Raw genomic sequence first — 14,465 nt, 5'->3', positions numbered from 1 at the left:
GGTGGCAGATGCAGTTACTGCCCTCACAGCTTGGAGCAGCAAACCCTTCCCCAGAGGCATTCCTGCAGCAGATCTGTCCTGCCGCAGCTCCCAGCCTGATGTATTAATTGAAATCATCATTGTTGACATTACAGTGCCAAGCAGCAAGCTCTGGAGGTGTAAAAGCAAACAGGTCTCTTGTCCATCGACCTCTTCTGGAAGGAGCAGAGCTTCCAGGGAAGGCCTGGGACCAGAGCTTGGGTCCAGGTACCTGGGCAGGTACCAAAGCCCTTAGCTTGCTCTAACGGCAGGGTAAGAAGCCTTGGCTTAGAGCCCAAGGAAAGCAGGTTTTGCAGGTGTAAAACTTCCCAGTTTCAGCAAGAACATCCTTATAATCACTGACTGTGGTCCAGCCAGGTGGTGGTAGCTCATTGAGCCGTGCTAATTAAACACTATCCTAGTATGTATTAGCTGCTTGGTACTGTAATGACTCCCTTAGAGCACTTTCTTCTCAGACACCCTTCCTGCCACACGCTGTGCTATCTGCAAAGAATGTCCCTGTGGTTTTGACTCCAGGCTGGGACATTCGGGATCTGCTGTATCTGGGTGACTCTGGGAAACTCTTCCACCATGCCGTGCTCTGCTAGCTCAGTGCTGAAGTTTCTTACCTCCTGATTTGTAAGACCGAAGCAGTATTTTTCTCTCTCTTTTCTTCCCATCCCAGCTGTTTCTGCATCTATTTAGTCTGCAAGCTGTTCGGCTCAGGTCTACTTCTCACTAAGACACATGTTTTGAGCTTGCCTGGGTCACCTCAGGTCTCCTGTGTTACTCTTGATGATGATGGACTGGGGTTTGATGTTCTTGCGACATTGGGAATCTGTGATAATCCAGCTCCTGTGCTAAGCAACTGTTTCTGTTCTTTGTTCCCCTGGGTGCAACAGTAAATTAGAAGTTCTTTGAGGCAAGGACAGTCTTTCAAATAAACATCAGTAAAATACCCAGCACATGGGTCTCTGATAGACATTCTTAGGCTTTAGTGGATACAAGTATTTTATTAATACTGGCAATAACAGGAGTATAATAATAATAGGAATAATAATAACAGCCACAACCTAACAGAAACCCACTTTCTGTCATTTTGAAGCCAAATGACTTAAAAAAAAAAATCCCCTTTTAATGTTTATTTGAAATATGTATCACTTCTGTTAAACTGCAGTTTATTTAAATTTCAAGATTTACAGGTTTTTATTTCAAAATTTTGTAGATTCATGGTTTGAAAAAAATATAGAGAAATGTGAATGCTTTATTTTCAAAATCTAAAATTTCACTAAAATCTGGAAAGAGTATGTCCAGCTCTGTTCTCTGCTTGAACTTTCTTACGTGTAGGATTTGAATGCCATGTGCTTAGTCTGAGAGCTAACCTTTTAAATGCTAAAAGAATTTCTCTTTATTATAGAATGTACATTCTCAATCCCTTTCTTTCTACGATAACTGCACCCCAGGGTTTCTCTTAGTGAAGCTAAGAGCCCCACACGCACAGAAATTTCGCTTACTAGCAGGACGAGAGCATGGTCACGTGTATGTGACTTTTTCAGGACTGCCGTGATTGAGTATGTGTGCTGTAACACATTACGTGATGCAAGAGTTAGCATCCGCCCAGTTGCTTTTCTTCAGATGCTAGAGTTGTGCTCTGTATCTCAATTTGTACTAGCGTAGTGGCTTATGCTATGACGTGCCATTTTGTCCTGAGCTGTAACTCATGCCTAAACTTCCTAGATGGTCCTGGGCCAGACTTCTGCTTCTTGGGAGTTTCAGCCAAAGCTTGCACAACAAGGACCCAATCTATGACTGAAGCCTCTCATCACGTAAAAAAATATCATTGTAGCTAAGAAAAGAGGAAGAAACTATCCCAAAGAGGTTGGGAAGATTTAGGACAACCTACAGCATTCAATGGCTAGTTCCGTAGAAGTGTTACTGCTCTGGTTAGATACTGGTACCTTCTGAACCACTCGTGTAGGTGCCACTGAGGAGATTATAACCTAGTAAAGAGATGTTGCTCTAGCGCTCATTGCTACAATAACAACTGAACCTTCAATGTCTTCCAGAAAATGTTCTTCTTCCCTGTTAGTTTGTTATGAACATATGAAGCTAAGACTTCATGCTAATACAAGCATAAGTGTTGTGCTTCCACATTTGGGGATGTCTTTTACTCCATTCTGTTGCATTCTTGAGGGAGCTTTAATCATCTATTCTCTCTGCCTTCCTCTTCTTTTTGTGTAGTTATTATTTAAGTAAATCCCTTAGTGCAAGTAAGTAAATTCCTCTGAAGGTCCTGAGCTGCAATTTTCTCATGTGGAGGGCAATGAGTTCCCACATTACTCACTCAAAGTGAGAGTACTTCTGATTCAAGTTTGTGACGCTGTATGTTCATTTTCCTTCAGCACCCATTGACCAAAACTTGTTGAAATTAATTGTGATGCACCAATTTCATGTCACTGAAATATGAAGGAGAAATATTCATCAGTTTATTAAAAATCCAGCAAATGTCAGAGTATTACCAGCCCTAATTAATATGTGTTTAAATTCTCTGCCCTGGGCCCTCCAGTCTTTTATTTTGTTTAAACTGAAGCTTGACATTTTCAGTCAGCGCATTATTGTCTAACAGCAGGAGAGTGAAAGCTATACCCCTTTCCTTAAACACACCAGGCTGTGGAATGTGCTCTGTCTCGCTCCCATTCCCCTTCCATTTGTTAGGTACTGGACATGAGACCCTGACTCTGTTTGAGAGATTGCTTTCCGTTGAACTAAAAGGATAGAGTCAAGCCTCAAACTTTCCCTGGAGCCCAAAAGCTGTATTTCAGGGATTCAGGAACAGCAGTGGGTAAAATCCTTTAGTGCTGTCAGGAAGGAATTTTTTTCTGTACAAAACCACCAATGCCGTGTATTTATTGGTTCCGAGTTTTTTAAACTTACCCCGTAAATTGTAACTAAAAAACCTGAACAAAATTCCCAGGTGATAGCAACTGATGGTTCTGTCAATAAAAATGGACATAATCCAGCAGGAGTATTTTCATGCCACCCATGAAATATTTTTGCTGAGAGCAATTTGACCTTCTCTAAAATTGTCCCAACTGCACTGTTGTACAGTCCTCACCTAACGTCTCTATTATCACTTGCTTTCTCCTTCCCTTCAGTTGTTCCAAGCAGTCTCAAAACCGTGGAGCAGTGGTCTCAGTTCTGGCATCAGGCACTAGTTCCCCATGAGGACATAAGTTTTTGTCCTAAGCCTGCTCTCAAGTGGTTTAGCTTAATCCTGCTTTGGAGACGGTTTAACCTAAACCAGAATAGAGAACATCCTGCCTGACGTGGGGTTGTTCCTGAGCCTGCACTCATACCCTAACGCTGTGGCATTAACTTCTGGTGATTTCTCTGTGGAGATATGTGTGTGCGCCATTTGCCAAGGTGAAATATAGGACATATATTGAATATAGGAAATATATTGAAAATAGGACATGGGCAAGTGGGTGTATTACACCTGTTACTTAATATTCTTCTCATTTGGCCAGTCCTCATTTTCATCAGCTGTTTTATTTACTCTCACCAGTTTGTCAGCCTTCATTTTCCCTTGGGGAACCATGGACTAATCCTGCCAAACACTCCAAAGGAGCATCCTATAGCTCACTTCCCCCAACCCCATTCTTCAGTTGGGCACTCAGGCTTGTTCCAACTGGAATTAACCATTATAACGGCTGTATATGGATAGTTGATTGTGGTCCTGGGTCTGCGTATGGAAGTAGTTTAGTCCTTTCTGGTTAGATGGGCCATAAGAATTACACCTGGCTCTCCAGGCACTGGCTGAACCTGCCTCCCAACATCCCTGCTGCCATTTACCTCTTTTTCTGTTGCATTACCACCCAGGTTTAGTTTGGCAAGTGTCCTCTCCCTCTTCTCCTCACCAGCTGTGCATACTTGGCCCCAGAAGACCCTGCTTCCATGACTTGCACTGTTCTCCATCTTTACCTTCCCCAGTCTTCCCTGGCTTCTCTTCCCACACTGGGTGATGTTGAATGAAGAAGTCTCCACTGCTTCCAGCTAGCTGGAGATGGTGCCCGTAACTAAAGTGTGTTCAAGCTCCTTTCCCTCCCAAGATGGATGCCTTTGATCCAGTGCTACTAAACCTCCCCAAATGTTTTCCAGCTTTGCTGTAACTTTCCATAATCCATCCCCTTTTGTCTAACCTGGCTGTAACACAGTGAAATTTGATGAGATTGTCACCATTCCTCTGTCCATGTGCCTGTCTCGCCATGCATCACACCTCTATAGCTCCCACCAGCACAGCACTGAAGTGCCTCATGCTCTCAGTGCCTTATAGCCACATTAAAGGGCTCGCTTCCGACAAAGCAAAAAATGTTATGGTGGAGACTGGTTTTCTGGGCCGTGGGCGAACCACATAACCACGAAACCACCCTTCCTGACACTCTGTTGTGTCTCTGCTTATCATCACACAGGCGACGTGGCCCCGCGCGGCTCTTCCTACCGTGCTGCACCCCACATCAAGGGCTCTGCAGTGTCAGGGGGCGGCAGCAGATGGAGAGGAAGTCTGGACCACATAGCATCAGCCTGCTCAGTGAGCAGAGGGCCTTCGGGAGTCATATGTCCTGCAGCTCTGTGTCTTGTGGTTGGATTCACTGTTGTCCAAGGTTGAGGCACCATGGGCTGCTTCTGTGTCACAGTTTGTCTTGAGATTCTTAGTATTTTGGGGGGTCAGACAGGTTGAAAATCTTACTTTGTCCATCCAGTCTTTTTGTATTTCTGGACAAACTGGTAAATGTGGGAGAGCACACTTAACAGTGCTCAAATAGCAGTCAGCTAGAAGGTTCACTGCTGGTTTAAAGTGTGGGAGGTAACTCCCTTCTCACACTCGGATAGCTTTGCGGATTTCTCATTTCAGAAGACAGGAGTATTTTTCTTATGCTAATTGTCTCATCTACATAGTTTACTTGTACTCTGTGGTTCCTGGAAGCAGCAACATACTTTATTATGTATCCCTAGCAATGTAAGGTACTGAATCAAAAAACCCCAGAATATGAAACCCCTGAATTTTGGGGTGCTTCAAATCCAGATATGAATTTATCACCTTGTGCTCCTTTCTAGGAACAAACTACAAGTGCAGGAAAATTACCTTCATGGTCAAAGTCATCCCCTCTATCAGTTCTGCCTTTGTACATTGCTTCCTTGAATGGCTGGCTCTTTGAGACAACAACAAATCAGCTCCTCACTTTATGCTCTGCAGTGCTCAGCAAAACAAGGCTCCCAACCTGGCAGCAGCCTCTAAGCCCATCCAAAAAAAGAAATACAGTTCAAATATTCCTCTTCTCTAGAGGGTTGGATTCAGCCAGCCCTGGGAAAACCCAGCTTGTTCTCCTCTCTCTGCTAATGTTGGATTGGGTTGTTTCTCTTCCTTCTCTCTTCTCTTGGATGAGGAATGACCTCCTTTCCCTCAGAAGCTGGGATCTCCCAGATCTTCCTTTCCCAGTCATTGTGAAGCCCATGACACCAGACAAGTGCTGCTTCTTGCACAACATTGCTTAGGAACAAAAAAGGAAAATAATGTATCCAGCTGCCAATCCCACCTTCTCTCTCAGCCTGTACACAGGCAAATAAACACTTTCAGGAGACACAGTGTCCTTGTTTATATCTACTGCTACTCTGAGTACTTAAATCAGGGCTTGTAAGCAAACACCACCCATGGTTTGACTGCAAAAACCATCTTGAGAAACCCACTTAACATTTGGTTAACACGGCCGAGAGAAACTCTCCCCCAAGCTCAGCTGAGAGGTGAGTCACTTCCACCACTGCCTGGGACAGAAGGAGAGTTTACTTAGCGTAGCCCCATTTGGTGGTTTTCTGCTTTGTGAGTCATCGGGCCTTTCTTTTCAGATGGTCACCAACAGAGAGTGGCTTTGCTGACAAGTGGGCTGTGTGTGAGGGAGAGATAGCCCTTGCCATGAGCGGCTGCCTTTCTCCTCTGCCCCCTCGGAGCAGGGGAGCCTGAGCTAGAAAGCCCTGTGCAATAGTCTTGTCACACATCTGGTGGTAGATGTGGGATTTATGGAGGGATGGCAACTTGCTTATTTAAGTTAACCATGGTTTTAAGACATGTAATCCCTCTGCGCTGTGATTGGTCTCCCTCCAGCTCCATCTGGTTCTACAACATGCAGACCTGAATGGCACATGGGAATAGCCTGCGAACCAGATGCTTAACATTTATTTTTAGTGATGAATAAACTTTGTAAGCATCTCATTATATAGTCGCCTGGCCTAATTAGTAACATTCAGACAAGCATTAATCTGCAAAAATGCTTAGCGGTGCTGGGAGTACTCAGCGGAGCTCTGAGGAGACATCTTCTGAGTGGAGGGAGGGAGGACGTTAGTGGAAACAAATGCATGGCTGGGGCTTCGGTGGGGTCTAGTTAGGTATTCCAGGAGTTTTCAATGAAAGGGGTCCTCCTGACTGATTTAAGTGCAACTCTTTGCTAAACTGTATCGCATTTCAAGTGGATTCACTTACAAAAGTGAATTTGGTTCTGGCCTTATGCTTTGCGTCATCCTCCTGAAAAGAACAGACCGTCAAGCGATTTGTATTAATCTACAGCGATGTTTGTCCCTCCCTCTGCTGCCTTCATCCCACTGCTTTGAAAGTGTGAACAGGGAGCAAAGGCGTAGACGGAATTGCCAGGTCTTCGGGCCCTTGGTCCTATCCCAAGCCCAGCAGTCCCTCACACCTGGGTCTCCTTGTGTCATACCTTGTGCCGGTGAATGAAGCCTTGACCCCGCGAGGAGCTCCATGCCGACAAAGCCCCCGTGTCACCACGAAACCCCTCTTTCAGGACGGTGTCCCCATTGAATATCCATCCAACCAAAAGTTTCCCGTGCTGTTGGGTAGAAGATAAATACGCTGTTATCTTTTGCTGGAGGAAAGCCTATATTACAGTAGACCCACAGTCCTGCAATGTACACAGCCAGAGTTATGCTGAGAGGTAAAGCAATAACTCTAATGCAAGACAGAAGACATAACAAGCAAGTGGAAATTTTTACATAAAAGAAAATATCTGAGACTACAACAGATATTAATGAACTGAGAAAACAGACAGATGTACATTAGGGATTTGAGTGATACCTGGGAGCATATTTTATTTTATTTTGTTCATATTTTTACATCTGGCACTTTCACCATATTAATGATTTAAGGAATAATTATTGTAAGGTTGAGTTTCCTTTTAAAAACTTTCAGTGTTCCATCCTGGAATTCATTCCAGATGCTGGTAACTAAAACTGAAGAAACATGCTTCAAAATGATAGTCTTCTCCAAGTCAGGATGACAGCAAAATATGTAAACGACCAATGGCTCTTCTAGCCGCTTGGTTCTTTATGAGCTATCTGATTCCCTTCCAGTTTGTTTAAAATTTTTACCATGCAGATGTTCCTTTGGGTGACCAATTTTTATAGTTTTGAAAAGATTATATCAGTTTTCCATGGTATTGTGTTACTGTATTTCTTGGATTTTTTTATAGCACTTGAAAGGCTAATTTCTTAATCAGACATTACTAGTGGAATGTAGAAAGAGAGGTTAAAAAGCCAAACTGGCACTGAGAATTAAACACAGATTCGTAATAATATGAAAGGAAAACAAAAAGCATCAACTCGAGGATGTTGTTATTGAATGAAAGTTGAGAAAACTGCTAGGAACATGCATTTTTTATTATTATCAAAGGTGTTAAAATATATACATAGCATATGTTTGGCACTGAATTGTTGTTACACAGTTCTGTAGTATTCAGCTGTCTTGGATAAAAACTATCACTTTGATACTGGAAAATTATTATGAAAATGTTAGTTTTGGGCCTACTAGTAAAAAGCAAAGATTGTCTTGCATGCCAGTAAGGTTTCAGTGGAGGGTTTGTGCTGTTTCCAGAAACCATCTTTGGCAACCACTGAGTTTCACCTCCGTCAACAAGTCTGCATAACATTTTGTCCTTCTTTATCCTTGTCAGGAGAGCTGATGGGGAGACAAGAGATTCGAGTTGGCTTCACACCCTGAAATTCAGAGACAGATTTCAAACACCACTTTAGGATTATAAGTAGCAGCTGAAACAGGATTTAAGAAATGCTGGTACAAACATTAAGAAGTACTCAGAAAGAAAGAAAAAAAAGTCCCACTATAGGATTATTCTGTTTTGTTTCAAGGTAAGCATGAATGCTGTTATATTGACATACAGCTTATGTAGATGCATGGCTTGAGTTCGGTCCAGTGCTACCGTGATTGCAAGTCAGATCAGTGGCAGGGGTTTTTTTGTTGGTTTTTTTTTTATTTTATTTTCAGCCGTTCCCAGACTCCATGTTTCTTCAGCTCTAGGTTTTAAGCTGGGCTCATCCCTTCAACAGGTACACTGTTTCCAAATTCTTTTGAGTGGTATCTTATTTCTGGAAGCTTAAGATTCAAAAAGTGCTGCCTATTTCCCGCAGAGTAGTTTCCATTGAGTCATATCATGTTCATGGGAACAAAAAAACAAATGAGAACTGTGTTAGTTTATAATATTGTGTAAATGTTACGTAACTTGGCTTCTGAGAGTTTTCTTTGCCTTCTTCTGGAGCACTGGAAATTGGCCACAGCTAGAGGCAGGACGTGGAGCTGGTTGTGTTGGCAGCTGGTGCTAGCAATTTCTCTGGAGCCTACTCAGGGAGTCCTGCTCACACGACTGGCACTAAATCATCAAGCTTAGGGTCAGGCATTAGTTTTTTCATCAGGTGACAGAGGCAGGGACCTGTCACCTCTTCTTTGTCTTCAGCCGCAGCACAGAGCGCAGCCCGCTGCTGAGGATCACCTGGGAATTAGCACCTAACAAATTCCCTTGCTGTTTGCAGAACCCCTAGGCATCTCAATGCCTGTAATCTTTCCTGCTCTCCTCCTGGTTTATGTTGTAATTTGTGGCTTTTGGTCTTTTCTGCAGCTTGTTTTAAGCTTGTTAGGAGTTTGGGGGAAATGTTTTGCAGCTTCCTCTGTGTATGAGCGCGGAAACAGGAGCAGAAGTGCTGTATATCCTACATTTCTATCATTTTTCCAATTGCAGGGGACTTGATCTCATTTTGGTCCTCCCTTCCTAGGTAGAGATGTACTTTGCAGCAGCAAATGAATTAGCGTGATACAGAAATACTGATCTTTGCCGTGCTGGGGACTTAGTGCCTGATGCGTGTGAAGAACCAAGTGCACGCTCTGCTCGTTGGGTTAGGGATGAGTACAAGTCCTCAGACACGACGGCTTTTCTGAACTAGTGGGAAACAGCTTTACCATCTTATTTCTGTCCCCTGCTCTTCAAAACACTCCTTAGTGTTAAATAGTTTGTTGTTGCCCAAAGATCTCTGCCTGCAATACCACGCAAAGGATTTTGGAACAGAGGTGGTATTTGGACCGAGAAGATGTGAGACTTCCTGGGGGAGCGTCTGCCCAGAGCAGGGTGAGCACTAGCCAAGGTTACTAAGTGGATCATTTCCACCGCTATGAAATCCAGGCACACAAAACGCTGCAAGCCAAACCGCAGGCTGCAAATCAGATTCTCCTCTAAAAATCATCAGCAACCCAAGCTGGCGTTTTCTTTTTGATGCATTTTATTTCTCAAACTCTTGGGGAAGTGGTTATCTTGACTGTAGCTTGGTAGCCTTTGGAGTCAGAGCAGCTGCCTGACCTCCGATGCACGTCCCAAAGGCTGTACCTGCATAGACCTGTGTACCGAGCAGGAGAGATGCTGAGAAGGTCGTGAAGAGCTGAGCTGGATCCAATACAATTAGGAATATATCAAGCAGTTCTGAGCCTTCTAACAAGCTGGATCAAAACATAACACATCTCTTTCCTCAGCTGCTGTCTTTCACTCCTTTTCCTCCCCCTCAGCCTGAATTAAGTGAAGCCGTCCATTGGTTCACATGAGGAGGAGGGCTGTGCACTTTCCATGCCAGACATATGGTCTCTCGCTAGATTTACCTGGAACTGACTTGTTCGCTAAGAAAAAGTACCATTAATATTATCAGCATTAAGTAAAATAAATAGACTGTAAAGAACCCAAAACCTGGGACCTCTGCCACTGGAAGAAGAGGATGCTTCAACTGGGCATGCTGTAGGAGAAGGGCAGCAAGGGCATGTTTCCTCTGATCTCTCTGAATTTGAGGGGTGGTAGCTTGATAGATTGGGAATAGGTCTAACTCTCTGAAAAGTATTTACAGATAGCAGAATCGTATTTCTGGTTGCTGGGACTACATCTTAGACCTGGCACTTCCATTCTATTCTCTGCTATTAAGATTCCCATGCATTTACACCAGGGTAAATTTATGCTCATCTGTATTGCAAGCGTGCTGTTCTCTGAGGGAAGAAAAATGGAGACTCTTTAGGTGGCATTTTGTTTCCTACGCAATGGCCATTTAAGTGAGAAACCAAGGAGGTGGCTTAAGAAAAGACAGTGAAGAAAAATATGGATATTTCTATAAATGTGAAGTATCTTGCCAGAAAACAATTAATTGGGAATTAATGTAATTTTCTCAAAAATCCAAAATAATTTGTATTGAAAGGGTTATTAGGGTTGAGAAAATAAACATTTCCTGTTGTGGTTTCTGCAAAATATCTCCAGTGGCACTTTTAGAGTCATCTATAATTTGTGTTCTCTGGGGAAATATTTTTGTGATTACATATAGGTCTGGAAGTTACACTAAGCATGTCTCTCCTGGATCAATGCACCCTGGAAATCTTTATCTTCATTAGTTATAGCCTCCATCACTCCAGTGCTCTGAAGAATACGTTTAAAGTATCAAGCATAATCATTATAATGCAATAGGAAATAGTCTAATAAATTATCTGTCCTGTTATTGTTTCTAGGACAAATATTGGATGTAGGAAAGATTTATTAGACAGATATATTTGTGAATTTATCTTATAAATTAAATTTTTTGGAAACTGGGTCTATTCTTCACACCAAGACCCCACAAGGATTTAATTAAAGGCCTATTAGTCAAGCTAATTCCTGACATGACATAGGTTTGTATTACACAAACATATTTGACTTCCTAAACATGCTTGTGAGATTTGGCATTTTGCTGAGAGATACCTATTGATAAAATAATTGGGAGAAATTACTGAAAATAAATGCTGGCTTCCACTGGACATATAAATTACATCGTATTACTGGTGCCTGAGAAAAAACTAACATATTGTAGAATAATTTACCGCCATAAAATCACTTCTACTAAGACAGATGCAGAATATTGGAAATGACCCTTTATTTAGAGAGCAAAAAGATAAGACCCGCACACCCTTCCAAACCAGACCCAAATTTTCAAGATATAACGTGAGCATGAAAAATAAGTCTATGCTGTAACACAGTTAAAGCAAAACGGCAAGAGAAATGCGGCACCGCCGGCAGCAGCACAGACCTGGGAGTCACGGCATCGAAGCTCCCCTCCCATCCCTGGCACAGATTGCCATATGATATTGGGATCTAAGCCAGGGTCCTATTCAGACCTTGCTTAGGACCCCATGATTGCACATTTCCAGGACTGTAGAGAAACCAGGCTGAGTCTGAATCTTTCATCACTCTTTTAAATGCAGAGAGCATTGGTCATGATATCTCCATGGGACAATTGCAGGAATAATTGTGCCATTTCACGCTCATCTGTAGAATAGGTGTAACAGCATTTCCAGCTGCTTCTCTCTGTATGGTTTTTAGAACAGACAGTAGGGAAAGGTGAAGTCATAACGGTTTCAGCTTTGCTTCTGTACCAATAACAGCATCAGTGGATAGAGTTAGGGATGGGTAACTGCGGGCTGTGAATGAGCCCAATGATGGAAGTCAGACCTGGCAGAAGTTAATAGGAACAAACGTAATCACAGCTCTTCTTTCAGTCAGGGGCTTTGTATAGTGTGAGTGGACATTGCTGAGCCTGGTTTAGGTTTAGGCGCAGCTGATCTGCCTTGGGGTCTATTCCAGTGCTGGTTTCTTTGACTCTATTAGATGTTTTCACACACAGGTTTTACAGTGACTGCTGATATATCGTATCTCAGCTAATTCAGCAGACACCTTGGTACAATTAGTAAGAAGATACTCCCCTATCACATCTAAAATGAAGCTTATTTTACAGCTTCTTGGCACAGAAAGTATTTTGCTAACCTCTTACTCCAGAGCCGTAGAGGTAGAATTCATCAGATTAACATTTTAGCTTTGCGGCTTCATCAGAAGGGTCTTTTGCTGTCTGCATCTCCTGAAAGGACAGTGATCCCCTTATAATGTCTGTGTGTTAGCTGATGAGCACATCAGCCAGATTTTAAAGGCAGCCTTGCTCTTACCAAGATAATAAATAGGGAAGGATTGCTGCATTGGTTCCCATCTACAACCTGAGACCATATCTGAGCCAGTCAGCTCCTGCGGGTTTAAATCACCCTGGTTCAAATTTGGCGAGTACAAGGCAGGCAGAAGAAACAAACCTTGCCCTCTCACTGCTGGCGCACAGATCGTGCCGATTCTGGGTGAAGGTGCCGCATGTCACCTGTGGTGTGGATCAGGCCCCCCCCGGTAACAAATTGCTTGTGGAGGAGAATGTCTCTGAGCCAGCACATTTGGCTGGGTGGTTTTCAATGAAAAGTAATTAATGAAAAAGCTTTCTGCAACCATTCTCAGTGTTCAGTAAAAGTATGGCTCGATTATTTAAGTTTATCTGAAGATATTTTAAAAAAACCCGCATTTTTATCCAAACTATTTTTTTTTTTCCTTTACTGAAATCTGTATTTTTGAAACCTAAACATTGTAGTTTAGAGATTTTTTTTTTGGCGGACAAAGAAACCAAAGCCCTGCTCTCATCCTGTACCCCTAAAAACCCCAATCCAACCATCTATGGAATTTTGTATTTCATTTCTTTTTTTTTTGTTGTTCACATTGGTTGGAGCAGAACTGACCTTTAAGAAACCAAACCAAACAAAAATAGGCTGAACTCTTGCTTGTGCTCCTAGAAAACCTGTTTGTGAGCCTTCAGTATGGAAAACATATGGGAAGCAGAGTAGAAACTGGGAAAAAGTATCATCACTTTAGAGAGCTACAGGGATGAATAAAGTCATCGACCATGGTCTCAGCCCTTCCCTGGACAAAATGATCCCAGTTAACTCCCCCCATCAGACAAAGATTAGCCCCATCTCCTTCAGTAGGGCCAAGCGTATGGAGGCAACTCCATGTACTTCGAAATAAGTGAGGACTGGAACATGACTATCATGAGTAGCCTGGGTAGATGAGAATAAGTAAAAGGGGAACTAGTGGCACAGAAATTGGGAAGTCAGTGGTTTTTTTCAGGCCTTATTTAAGGCAGAAGAGGGAAGCAGAAGATGTTGGCTCCTGTCCTGGCAGTGGTGGTGAAAGTGGAGGCTGTTTCAAGCCCTGCAGTCCTCTGAGAGAAACTAAAGGAAATTTCTCTGCAGACTAATGGAAAATTTTCTCCGCTTTTCAGTCTCATTCTTGCTGAAAGTGGAAAATTATTCTAGAAATTAAACTTCAATGGAAAACAGGATTTTTGAAACTTTGAACTCATCTGTTTTCCAGGAAATCCTTCATTAATAGCCAGCATTATTAGAGAGGACAGATGACTCATGAAAACCTCAAAACATTTTGAGCATGAACTAGCAAAAAGTGAAAAAGAAACGAATCGTCTAAGAAAGTGATAGAATTTATTTTTTTATCTGCTCTCTAAATGACAATGATACGGAAGATTTGAGTCAATATGAATCACGTCTTCCAACCCAGAAAGCGAGACGAAATTCTCCTCCCAGCCCACTGGGTGACACTCCTTTGCAGTCACCTGCACTGAGCCAGTTCACCCCAGCCTGCCATTTGGCCCTAAATCTCTTGCTAATGTGGTGTTTGACCATACTCTTTCCCTGCACCCTGGCCAGTTTAAGAGCAGGACTTCAGGAGATTATAGTGATTTATAGTGATTACAAAATCAAGGCAGAATTCATACTCTGGTTGCACACACAGTGACCTCCAGTGTACTGGAAAGAAAATTATAACTTAGCAAAGCTAATAAAAGCAAAACAGCTTATCCATTTCTTTATTTTCACCTGGTCTTCAGCTCAGGGACTAGAACTCATTTGTGGCAACTGCATATAAGTCTCAGACTTAACTACAATTCATCCTCCTAATCTCCTTCCTGAAGGATTATGAAATCCTCAATGAAAAGCCCCAGAAGAGCACTAAATATCATTACTATGGCAGTCCTAGGTGCTACTGTCATGCCCATCAATTGTCAGTTCTTCCTCTCAGGACTTGTAGAGGTTAAGGTGGCTGTTGCAAAATGAGAGAGGTCTTCACATCAGCAGCCCTGGTGACTCAAAATGCTTTCAGAAGGCACTCAAGCATCTTTAAGTTCACAGTCATTTTTAATCTTTAATGGTCTTCATCCCT

This window comes from Haliaeetus leucocephalus, unplaced genomic scaffold, assembly GCF_000737465.1.
Source record: "Haliaeetus leucocephalus isolate CR32 unplaced genomic scaffold, Haliaeetus_leucocephalus-4.0 Scaffold848, whole genome shotgun sequence".
Classification (NCBI taxonomy): Eukaryota; Metazoa; Chordata; class Aves; order Accipitriformes; family Accipitridae; genus Haliaeetus; species Haliaeetus leucocephalus.
Note: the sequence above shows the minus strand (reverse complement) of the source record.